Below are 13185 nucleotides of genomic sequence, written 5' to 3' on the forward strand. Positions count from 1 at the left end.
GTAGTACATAATGTACATGTTCATGTACAGCACAAGTGCCAGGTAATATGCATGGTTGTACATGTACATGAAGCAGTTGACTTTGTCAAAGGAACCAGTCCATTCCAGAGATGTTGGTCGCAATGCGAACACTTACCCGAATTACGAGGTATAGCAACAGTGCCTTTAGTCTGGGAATTCAAATTGTTAATTTTTATGTGCAATCAGATAACTCACTGCACCAGATTTTCTTCAAATTTAACTCGCAAATGGCTTATTCAAGATAGTCTACACATGAATAATGTCTACAGAGTTTAGAGTAGAGAAAAGGAAAGGGAAAGAAAAGGCATTTTTATTGGGAAAATTTTTAAAATAAATTCTGGACCAGTGGCACATGGATTGCTAACAACTCAACCTCATTGAATGACCCAAATAACTCAGAAAGTGAATTTCTGTTTCTTTGGACATTGTGGCCCTCTCTGAGAAAGGGCCATATTTTGTGCCAATAGGAACAGAGGCAGATTTGTAAGACAGAGAGGAACCCCCCCCCCTAAAAAAATCCACAGTATTTTCATTTTGCATGAAAAGACAAGTTACCAAAATTGACACCAAAAATCTGTCATTTCATTTAGTTGTATGCTTTTCCAAAAAGTGTGCTTTCTCATGTTGGAATTCTCTACCACGTCACTCGAATGAGAGGGTCTTTTTCCTTTTAATTGATGCCAAATTTGGAGATACTGATATGCATGTGCGTACAGTAGGTGTAAGTTCTGACAAATGAAAAAAAATTCCCCATATTTGGCTGTGTGTGTACTTTTCAGTAGAATCGCCCACATATTAATTATTCAATGATTTCAATTTTTGTTTACTTCGAACGCCAGAATAAGCCACTTTTAATTCAGGAGGATTCAGTACGTTGTTCCTGTGACACACATAAATACCCACTACTAGGAACAAAGGCAAGTGGATAAGCAGTGCGCTTGAAGTCAAATAATGTAGGAGGCAATAGTCTGCGTTCTAGTGAGTAGATGCTGTCAGAGAATACGGTAGATGTAATGTAGGTGGACATGCCCCGATTTCACTAATCTGTCATCCAACTAACGATGAAATATTGGCCGCAGGGTTGTAATACAAAAGCAAGGGATCGTGTGCCTGGTTGTTAGATGCGTTGCCTAGCAACGAGGCTCCTCCATATTACATGTACTGGTACAGTGTACCTTTCGGGTGCGGCACAGGGACTCACTGCGATTTCCCTCCCCCTTCCATTTCACCTCACTTTCACTGTCTCAATACAGTATCGATTCCTCCGTAGAGACGAAGAGGAATCATGCGCGTCGTCGTGACCTTTAGGTGTGGTACCGTGAAAAGTCATTGATTGTGAGGATACCTTGGATAACAACTTGACACTTTTTACGAGCATCCCGCTTAATACACGTCTGCTCCTCAATAGAATATAGAATCATTTGACCTTTTGAATTCCATTCTGACATTAACAAGGTGTTCTGCCACAAGATTAAGTGTAGTTGTAATTTAGCAGTTGCACCCGTGTGGTTGGGACAAGCGGCAAAGTATTTTTTTAATAAGATTTTCCAATTTGTGATTCTTTTCTATGATCCTGGACAAAATTGTTGGGACACTTGGCAATCCACCCTGAGCGCAACAAAAGAGGGCATGTGTTTTGGTACTCACTGCATAAGTGCACGTGTATAATGGAGATCAATGGCGCGTTTGACCTAGAGCACGCTGAGTATGTGTAACAAGTTCAGTCCTTACTGTATGGTCTTTGCGTACACGCAGAATTAAACCATCTGTGTTTCTTTTGCCAATTGGGGGGCTCTTCACCTCGGGGTGGCTAGCCATACACTCTCCAGCCCCAACTCCCAACTCCCTCATTTCATGTTGTCATGTCCAGCCCGAGTGCAGACTGCACACATACATTTAGACCCAACATTGAAAGGGAGGCTAGGGGTTGGAGGCCCTACGAGATTCCTCCAGGGTTTTAGAAACATGTACATGTATCTTTTGTTTCAATCAAGTTGGGTGTACGTACAGTTGAAGCAACTCAGGGGAGTATTTGGTCTGTGAAAATGCTACAAGGAAAGGCTGAAAAGTATTTAAACATTAACAGCATTTTCTATTTACATTTTAATGGAAGGGGCACTCCATATTTTAATGGTTACCGGTACGTGCAGTTTCTTGGAGACATTGAATGAGGTGTGATTCTGTAAGTACATGCAGATGTACAGTACATGTAGAGCGGACAGATTAGAAAACCATACAAAATTGCACGTAGCACTGGCACATATCATGCATACATTGTACATGTACCAGTAAGTGACTACTTAAAGAGAACCAGTTATCTGCTTTTGAATATGAACCATTGTACAGTGTGTCTGCTGGGTGCATATTCTGAGTTTTATTCCCTAGAACTACCGAACGGCTACCGGTTAATGAAACTCTGAAGGTTGGCGAATCTTGGTGATTTATTGAAAACGTGAAGAAAGAGTCCATAAAAACTCCCACAGCTTAATGAATGAAGCACTAAATTGTGACGTCAACAGTAAATGCAGTGTTCATCTGAGTGTATGGAATTTGACTATAGCGTCATATTATTAACCAAGTCTTTCCAAATGTGGCAATACTCATTACATGTATATCGGCAGGGCTAACAGTGTGCATACCGGTATGCCATTGACACATGGTGTGGAGCACATGGTGTGCAGAACATTTGCAATTTTGTGCTCGGGCAGGTTGGTTCATTCAGTGCATTTGCCAATCACTTCGCCCACTCACCTGCTTCAAGTGGCTTACGAAAGCTATAACATTTGAACCCGGGAAGGATGGAAAATTGACAATTCACAGTCTGTGAGCACGCATTGTAGAGAGTGAGAGCGTACATGTACATATCATATGGACAGGTGTACGAAGTGTATATGTAGTGAGCAATTGTTCATGTTTTGCACCAAACCTTCAGTTTGAGCAGTCGTGCATATCAGACACTCTAGAGATGAAAAATAGTGTTACCGGTACAAACATTTTCAAGATGTATTTTTGCGTTAGGGAGATGTTAATTTATATTATTTTTATATTATTAATATTATTAATATATTAATATATTTATATTTGCTTTCACTTGACTTGTTGCCAAATTCCTTGTTGAAAAAACTTCATCATGTTAAATGCTTGTATAACCTTCATAATACATGCTGTTGAACCTGTGGAACGTTCAGTGCCATGAAATTTCGTCCATAATTCCAAAACAGCAGTATCTGGAAATTGGGCAAGAATTCAGCTGAGCCTTCCCTGACCATGCTGGCGGGGCACGCACGAAAAAATTCCCCCCAAACCCAAATAAGCATTAAGGAAATTCTTTGAAGTTGATAAATTCTGGTATATTATTACCTCAAGCTTCCAATTTCATTGGAAGTTTATAACGGGTCGGGCTTTTTGCAAGAAGATAATTTTCTTATTTCGGAAGCAGTTTTAAAGAGTTCATTTTAGACTTAAGAAAAAATTCAAAAATCAAGCCAAAACAAAAATCTCATCGGAAGTTTGTAACGGGTCGAGACTTTTCTAAAATCAAGAATTTTCGAATCAGAATGTTGAGGGTTTCCAATTTCACTTATAATGAAATTGAAGGTAAAAACATTTCTCCGCCTAGGCACTAGAGGCAAGCAATCAGAGTGCTCCACATTAGGGTACCGGCACATCAGCATATCCTTTCACTAGGAAGCTATCGCCAGCCACCCAAGAAAGCCAACACCAGTGTTCACACTTTTGCAAGCAAAATAAAGGCCAGATTCTTTCAACAGTGCAATTTAGTTCGTCAGAAAAAAGGGGCAAGATATTTAAGTGTGTTTAGCCATTTACATGTATGTTCATCATGAACAGCCGTTTTAAGCAGATTCCGCGCGCAGGTGTTTTCAGGTACTCTATGCCTATATGTACGTTACCCACGTCAAACATTTTACGGCCCTTGAGCCCACCTGCTCTGAAAATGATGTTGAAGACTTTCTTTGTTTTATTGGTTTTCTTTCATGAGTACATTGAGAGTGCATTGTGAAAAAGAACGGCCATTCAAAAGTAGGCAATTGCTGTGCATACAAAAAATTGCGTGGCCGTTTTTGCTAGGCAAATATTTTGAGGAAATCGAATACCGAGGACATGTACTGGTGCCATGTGCATTGAAAAGAAATACAAAAGTTTTCGTGCAAAATGTGCCAACATTTTTTTAGGAAACAGGAATAAAAGCAGGTTGTGTACGCTGAGAGTGTACATGAACTTGATTAGCTCAAACGCTTGATGTTTTCCTGGTTTTTATTACTCATCATGTATATGCATGTCATTACCAGATCACATGTCCAACTTTTAAATGGATGGCTCCATCCTTTTCCTTTTTTTACTCGATCTCGAGCATAATTTTAAAATACCGCTAAAAATGTCCGGTTAATTTTTGTCGCCTTGAGAAAATCTCATCCTCTTCCCAACAAATTGATTCCCTGGCTGATTTTCATAATTGTGGCAAAGTACAGTGGATACCTGATCTTGTGGAATGCATGCTGCGGAGAATGGAGGTATCTTGTTACCTCGCGTTGGCCCAGCAAGAATTGTTCATGCCCTTTCATTAAGCCATCACACGAGGGAGCCCTTGTATGCCATTACCCGTGGCCCCATGACAGCAGACGACAAACATCAGCCGCTAATGGCTCACCACTTGGAGAGGTATCTTTTCTCCTTTTTTGTTTTGCTTGTCGTTGGCATTTTTGGAAACTGGCGTAAATTTCTGAATGTCTTCCTTTTATTGGCACAAGAAATCTCCAAAGGGGTTTTAGAAATCCCTTCGGAATGACTCGCAGATCCCTCAAAAGATGAGAAATTTATTTAACTCCAAAAGCAAGGTTGAGTAGCACATTCAATGATTATAAATTTGGGGTACAAGAAGTCTGACATGTACAATCTCAATGTAAATATTAAGTAAAGTTGTAGAAGATGGTTGTAAAGGGACTTTCACTGACAGAGTTTAAGACCTTGCTGGAGCAGGTACAAGACCAAGAACCCTAAATTGAGATTTACAATCCTCAATCCTTCACCTTTTGAAGGATTGAGGACAGTTGGGTTGATAAAAACCCAATATGCTGAGCATGTACATGTGTACATACATTTTTTCCACTTTGGCATACATGTATATATCGTCACAGTTTTCATGAAGAGACAGTTTTCTCATTGGACTGAAAAACATGGGTTTTGAGAAAATCGCATTTGAAGTTGGTCTCTTTTTCAAACGCTTTATTTCATAGAATTTAGCGTTCCTTTAAATTCACCAATGCTACTCCATGAAAGAGATGATGTTACATGACAAAACTACAAAACTAATATTTCTAGACGTTAATTTAAGTTGTTTATTTTGTAAACAAACAAGATTGTTTGTGAAATGATAAAATTCGTGTGACCTTTGGTCTCGTCAAGAAAACGGCACACACAATACACACTTTCGCCACAGCGCATGCCAGGTGCAATATTGTTACATTGGTATACATTTCTGGAGTCAAATTGTCTCTTTGTGAAAACTACAAAACCAGTTTTGCCCACGGTTTTGATCTTTTTCCCAACGTTAAATCTATGGAAGACAAAATTGTCTTTTTGTGAAAACCAAAATGCGGTTTAGTTGAATACTATCCCACAAAGATCACCGTGATTTGGGTGATTTCAGTAGATTCGGTGAAAAATGATTACATCAAGTTGTAAGCATTGCATAGCCCAGTTGATTTTGTCAAAAAAAAAGAAACTTGAAAAAAATCATGATTTGGGATCAAAATTTCTCCTCGCGAAAACTGACGATATCACGGCTCCGATGCTTACACTGCATTTAAGCAAGGAAGAACTTTGTCATCACTGTTTTTGTTGTCCATTTGTTTGTTAAAACTGCACAGTATGTTTAGAGTGGTGATATACATGTACTGTGGATGGGTGTTTTAGTCATCCAGCAGTGATGTTATAGGATTTGGACATGTACATGTACATGTACATGTACTGTACAGTGTTACATGTACCTGATAACATGTGTAGGTTCTGAACATTACAAATTGATAGCTAGAGCGTGTTGAATTAATAAACACTGTGTTTTAGAGCAGAACAGTTTTAAATGCCACCGTGATGCTTATTGCTTCTCCAAATCCGGTATTGCCTGCATGCTTTAATAATGAGTTTTGCATGAGAGCCTCTGGCAGGCCTGAGAAATTATAGCCAGGAGGTCAAGTTGAAGGTCACGGTCAGGGCTCTTGGTGACCAACTTGTAGGGGGAAGGAAAGCAACCATGAGAGTAGTTTTGCTGTGGAGCGTGACCGAAGAAGATAAACTTGCTGGTATGCAGAATTATTTGTACCTGTGTGTGGCTAGGACAGGAGGAAACTGGTCTGTCCAGGGTGCATCTACCTGTACATGTACTGGCAACATGGTCTGATGGTAGGCAGGTGTCTTGGTGTTGGGTCATGGGTGCTTAGTGTTGGGTCATGATAGTGCTGCTTTGAGGAGAGGGTTCCTGCATGGAGGAATGGGCAACGTCAGAGGGACAGAACCAATGGGTAAAGTGACCTCAAATGTCGCTGGCTGGCATCAATCAAATAACTGTCTGGCCCCGTTGTCAGGGCTGGCACACCTACATGACTTGTACATGTACTGTGTGGTGCCTGTTTAAGCTCATTGAAGTATTGAAGGAGCATAGTGTGAAACTTGTAACATGCACACTGACATTGTTGGCCCACTGTCAGGTGGAATTGTGAGTTCTTTGGACTGGTGCTACCTGTAATTTTCAGGGAGGACTTTGTCAGTGCCATCAGACAGTAAGTCAAGACAGCATTTTCAAGCTCTTTAAATTTAATACACTTACACATGTACGGGTACTGTGCCTGAAATTGCAATGGCAAACAAAAGTTGTGGGTAAAGCAAATATAACATTATTTGTATGCGGATACGTGTATGTGTATGTTAGCTCCCCTCCATATTGGAAGTTGACCGGCTAGTTTTGTTGGCTTTGCCTGGGAAACTTCAACGGCTGGTACTTCTAGGAGCTAAAATTGACTGTCCCCTCTCAAACTGTGTTTATATTTGTTTATCGCCACATCTGTGACACAGACTGTGGACTTTGAGGCTCATGCACATGTACATCGTCTGCACATTCATGCACTGCTTCGCCGGATCACACCATGATGATGATTTCCTCGCCGATTTGTGAGCCCTGCACGTGTCGCCTACTAGTATGTTCCCATGTGTTCATGCGACAGTGAGTCATTTTGAACAAGTGCAGTGTACATGTGTACACTGTACATGTACATGTAGCCTACATGTACATGTACAGTTTGGACATGTCTGCACCAGTAGCGACGTATACATTTAAGTGGAAGTGTACATGTAGATGTAACATGGCACAGCTTTGAAATGAGCATCAGTATGCAGGAAGGAATCAAGCAATCGGGAGAGGTGTTGAAGGGGTGCGTATTACGTACCCTCCCCAACACTTTTTCTTTAGATTACTAGTACATGTGCACTAGGACCTTCGCCAATTTTTTTTTATAATTCTAATCTTTTTTCTGTCGACTGGTACACTGTACGTGTGCATGCAGGCATGCAACTTTTCCTGGGATCAGTTGATTTCCTGGTTTTCACTTGACACTGGTCCCATTAGGAATTGAAAAACACTGTACAAAATGTTGGAAATATTGGAGTTTCCTGGGCTTTTTTTGTTTTGTCAAAGTTGCCTGCCTGTACATGTAATTCTAAACATTCCAAGACACTTGTACATGTATCGGTGTTTGTATGCACCTGTAGATATAATGCTGTATGCCCGCCCCTCCCAAAAAATTATAAATATCGGCGCCCTCAATCCTCTTTGTACATGCCAGCTTCCCTGCCTCCTTAGAGAAAGCCTGATGGGACACTAGCATATTGTATACTGTCCAATGTATTCTACATAATGTATACAAGTAACATGCAGTGTACACACATAGGATTACGAAGGTATATTTTTGTATATATATGTACATGTATATACAAATACCATAGTACAGTGTGGGTAGCACTAACATTTATTCTGGTGTTAGTAAGCATCATTACTGATTCAATAAGACAAACTGCAAAGGACATGAGCATCTAGAATCCACTCACAGACTTGCCCCTCGCTCTGAAGATGGTTTGAGCGTACTGACTAAAATGTAGCTAGAGGTTGGAATGTGCAATTAATGAGTTTTCAAGTGAATTTTTTTATCAACTACTTTTACACACAAGCACCAGGGTACACCTGTACATTGTACATGTAGCTACAGGAAGACTATGTGACTTCCAACCCCAAAAAATTGCAATTTTGCATCATGTAATTAATGTACCCATTGCTGATCTGTGTTAATGAATACGTGTAGGCCACAGAAATCAAATATTTTCTGAGTTTGTGGTACTTGTACAGTGTGTAAGTCAGTTTTTTGGGCATTGAATTTGTTGCAGAACATTTTTATACGGTACCAGTATGGCTACATTGTACATGTACATGTTCCGTACGTGCATGCAATATATTTAACATCTCATCCAAGAACGGTACGTCGTGCTTTTGTGTATGCACTGTATCATAATTATTCCTTCGCTGACAGCATCTCCGAGAATTTAATAAAGTCAAATGGACTTGCTTGTCAAGCGCCTCTGTCCTCCAACAATCATTCCCAACCCCCCTTCTTTTCGGAATCCTCAACCTCAGAAAGGCCCAGGGTGTTCTTGCGGTTTAATCATTGATGCGCATCTCGGCCGGCCTTTCATCATCTTCATCGGGGGACGAGAAAATGTCTGGAAGTGGTTCTTTGCTTGACTGAGATGTGCTTGGCTGATGAAGTTTGGGTGCAGGTGTACATGTAGGCTACACTTGCGAGCGAAGCTGGATTGTGCCAGTGGAATTGTGTTGCAGCTTGGCAGAACATTTTTCGGGGGGGGCGGCCTCTTTCTTTCAAATTTCAAAATTCTCAGATCCTTCAAAATCGAAGTGCTCAAATTAATGGAAGTGTGCAATGCATTGTGGGAAAAGGTTGACATAGATGTATCGGGACTCTGTGACATTTTGATCACACAAAAATAACATGCATGACTCTAAATCTTGGTCACTCATTCATTCACAAGCAAAGGTAGCAAAGTTCTCTTGTCTTTGGACGGCATAGTCATTTGAACATTTCTTCCATTCGTTGACTTGCATCAGCCCCACTTTTTAGATTTCCCCCATCTTTAAAGCAATGCAGCCACTGAAGACTTCTGTACTTACCATTATTATTATTATTATTAATCATTTCTGGCATGTCTGGTAATGACACCAAGGATTCATCAAAAGTGCCCCAGGCACTGTACCTCACAAGCCTGAAGAGACCTGTAGAGAGGAGATAGTAAGAATCAGTTACAGTTTTAGAGATGGGAAGAAAACCCCAATGGAATATTCTAGGTAAAACCCATGGAATCAGGTAGGGACTGAAAACCCAATCCACATGTGGACCAGGCTGGGATTCAAACCTGGACCAAATCCCTGGACCGCAGAGGTGGCAGGTGAGGAAAGAACCACTACGCCACCCTGACTCCCCATTGTCTACCTGTAAGCCAGAGATTGACCTTGAGGGGTAAATTATGCAGGGGACGCACTGTACTGTGAATCACTCCCATGTGTATTTACTGCTTTAGGAAGGTTTGGAGGGCATATTTCTTGTCACTGACAAAGGGCATTGTGCTTCCTATAAAAGATAAAGCATACAAAATGTATATGTCATTGGTAACTTAACTTTTTTGCAGAATGTTGTTTTTTGGAAAATCAATGAAATAAAAAGGAGAATTTTTTTTTTCAATATTGCATTCTAAAATCAGCAATTTCAAAGTGTTATGAATAAACATTAAATGAGCTGAATGCAGTGTAGGTCTGGCACTGGAACTTTTCCGTGAAGGTTTTCGTTGTTTACGCTTTCCGAAAACATGCTGGGTTCTGCTTTTGTGGGAAATTTGTAGGTCGGAATATTTAAATTTGAGTTAAAGGTCAAATATATTCAATTGCGACTTTGCCTTGTCATTGCACGTATGTTCGTACATGTATTGTACATGAACATGTGCATTGCATGTTAACTGGGGATTGTAATAGAAACATTCAAGTTCATACAAGCTTTGTCTCTTATACGTTTACATAACTTCACCAATACCTTTCGAGTTACACATGGACATATTGGACACTGTATGTAGATGCAAGCATATGTACATTAAAGCTGAGTCAATGCGAATAATTCATTATTCAGATATTCGACCTTCAATTTGATTGAATGTCTGATTATTCGGTCGTACAGATTGTTCATGAACAAACCAGTAATGCAAACAATGGTACATAACATTGAATCACTATTCTCACGTCAAGGAGCATCTCTAGCCATAATTTAGCGAGATTTAAGAGACAAACAAAACTTCTTGCCCTGTGGAAAATTTCTATTCCTTTTAAATTGTTTAATGAATAATTTAGTTTTTGAATCGTCGTAAGATTTCTGTCACTTTTCATTTGGATTTGCTTTAAATAATCCTCCGTGGCTTTTTTTCATTTAAAACAAATAAAATTCTCCATTTTCATGAATTTTACATTCAAATATTCAAATATTTGATAATAGATCGAATATTCAGCACAGCCTTAATGTACATGTACATGTTTGTTTCATCTTAATATTTGGGATGGTTTTTGCTGTTAGCCAGTCAAGGCTTGGAACAGAATAACTGGTTGTGCGATGTGTTATAATGAAGGAGAGGGTAAACTGAACAGCTTGGTTTGTGAGAGCGTGATGCCCAGAGGGATGTGGCTTTGTTATTTCCAAAGACTGAACGCAGGGACTAGATGATTTAGAAGGGAAAATTACTCCCCAGTGTAATAGTCTGAGACAAACCACTTCCTGCAAAAGTGCAGACCTGTGAATTCTCAATGTTCACCTGTATTTTAGCACCAGCTATTCTTCTCCATACATGTTCATTCAGTCAGAAGAGGGGAAGGTTCATGCCGACAGTGGGAAATTTTCTGTCTTTTAGAGTTCAAAGAGTACTCCCAATCCTCAGAAATATTTGTGACATTTCTGTGCGGGGGCAGAAATTTCAGATGTTCCTTTTTGGTCAGAACTGAATCCCCCCCTTCTCATGCATGTACAGTACATTTGCTGTATGTGTGTATGGTACCCTACACAGCAAGAGTATGTTTGCTATACATTTACACACAGTGTTTACAGTCCTTGCTAGTAACCATACCAGAGCATAACTCATTGCCTACATATGTACAGGTGCATGTATGGTGTGGCTTCATCTTTGCATGTTATTGTACATACAAGTGTATTTGGGTCATTCTAGAAATTTTGGATCCAATTTTTTTGGGTGTCTGTGTCACATCTGACATACCGGTATAATTTTGTTCTATAAGTTCAATTGAATTTTTTTTTTAAAGTGCAGATAACCTGCCAGACAAATAAAAGTACGTGCACCTGTAGTTTGAAGTCGTTTTCAGTAAACAGTTATTTCCATGTCAATTGCATTCACATAAGTTGAAACAGGGACACAAAAAAGTTGCATTTTTGGACCCTGAATTTATAGAATTACTTACTTACAGTGTGCTTCATGTTTTTTCCCATTTTTGTCTCACATTCAGACGTGTATATTTTGACAGTTCAGTTGATTAAGTTCTGTAAGAATATTGGAGAGTTTGTTTTTCAAACTTTCAAAAAAAAAAGTAGCCCAAGTCCAACTGATAATTTTCACGCTACATGTACATGTACAGGCGACCAGTTATTGAATTTTTCTTTACAATGAGCATCATAGCACATGAAGTGTTGTGACATCATAGGCTTGTTTCAAAATAGGAAAATGTAGCCTACAATGTATATGGACAGTTAAGCCCAAAATTATTCATACTCTATGTGGAAATTGATATTTTCATATTTTAGTGTATGAAATGGAGGGCTGAGAACACTTTGGTTTTATTCCATTTTATTTATGGTAGAATACAAAGCAATGCAGCAATTTTGGTGTCTTAATTGTCAACTTAAAGGTTACACAATCAACATTTTTGGTTTTTATGCACGTACATACGTATTCATGTATACCCCATGACTAATAACCAGTGGCATAGCCTTTGCTTGCAATTACAGCCTCCAAACGGTTCTGATAGTTGCTGATCAAGTTCCTACAGACCTCGATAGGAAAATTCGCCCACTCCTCTTTTGCGAAGGTCTCCAAGTCGATGAGGTAGAAGGTCTTCTTGCTCCAACTTGAGCCTTAAGCTCTTTCCATAGATTTGCGATTGGGTTCAGATCTGGGCTCTGACTTGGCCAGTCCAAAACATTCACATCGCTCTCCTGGCTCTGACTTGGCCAGTCCAAAACATTCACATGGGTCTCCTTGAACCATTTCTTGACAACTTTTGCCATGTGTTTGGGGTCATTGTCCTGTTGGAACATCCAGTGCTGCCCTATGTCAAGTTTTCCTGCCAACTGTTTGACATTTTGCTCCAGTATCTCGACGTATTGCTCCTTTTTTAGGATGCCATCTACTTTGACAAGATTGCCAGGCCCACTGGCGGAGGAACATCCCCAAAGCACCGTGCTTGACTGTTGGGACCGTGTTCTTCGGTTTGAACACTTCACGTTGCCTTCTCCAAACAAATGCCACATCCCTGTGCCCAAAAAGCTCCATTTTTGTCTCGTCACACCGTAGCATTGATGACCAAAAGCTTGGATTTCTGTCAATATGTGCTTTTGCAAAGGTTCAATGGGCTTTTACCTGCCTGGGCTGCAGGAGTGGAGTCTTCCTTGGCCGGCATCCACGAAGGCCCCCATTGTGCAATGTCCGCTGGAGTGCCTGTCTTGATATGTTGGTCCCAGAGCCGCTCAAATTTTTCAGTATGGCCTTGGTAGTGATCCGAGGATTGTTGCTGGCCTCTCGCACAACTTTTCGGGCCAGTCTTGGCGTCATCTTTGGCTTCCGACCCCGTCCCTTGAGATTCTTGACCATGCGAAACTCCTTGTACGTGCTGATTATGCTTTGTACTGTTGCCACTGGAACTTGAAATTGCTTTGAAATAGCTTGATGGCCTTTGCCGTCCTTGTGACCATTCACAATGCGCCGCCGAAGGTCGTCACCCAGTTTTTTCTTCTTTGCCATGTCAATGGTTGTGCTGCTGAC

The 13185-nt window shown here is 40.3% G+C and overlaps 1 protein-coding gene across 3 annotated transcripts in view; it reads left to right on the forward strand.

Moving 5' to 3' along the window:
* The window catches only part of LOC110978747 (high affinity 3',5'-cyclic-AMP phosphodiesterase 7A-like), an 89887-nt gene that overhangs the window by 10406 nt on the left and 66296 nt on the right, over window positions 1-13185 (forward strand). The window contains exon 1 of one of the 3 annotated variants that reach the window (XM_022233994.2): window positions 6672-6818. The exons of the other annotated variants lie outside the window; for them this stretch is intronic. The gene's annotated coding sequence lies outside the window, so the exon portion shown is untranslated. Of the gene's footprint in view, window positions 1-6671; window positions 6819-13185 lie in introns of those variants that run through there. 3 annotated transcript variants of the gene reach the window in all.

This window comes from Acanthaster planci, linkage group LG18 (assembly GCF_054643075.1).
Source record: "Acanthaster planci isolate LZ-2023a linkage group LG18, COTS_SCS, whole genome shotgun sequence".
Lineage (NCBI taxonomy): Eukaryota > Metazoa > Echinodermata > Asteroidea > Valvatida > Acanthasteridae > Acanthaster > Acanthaster planci.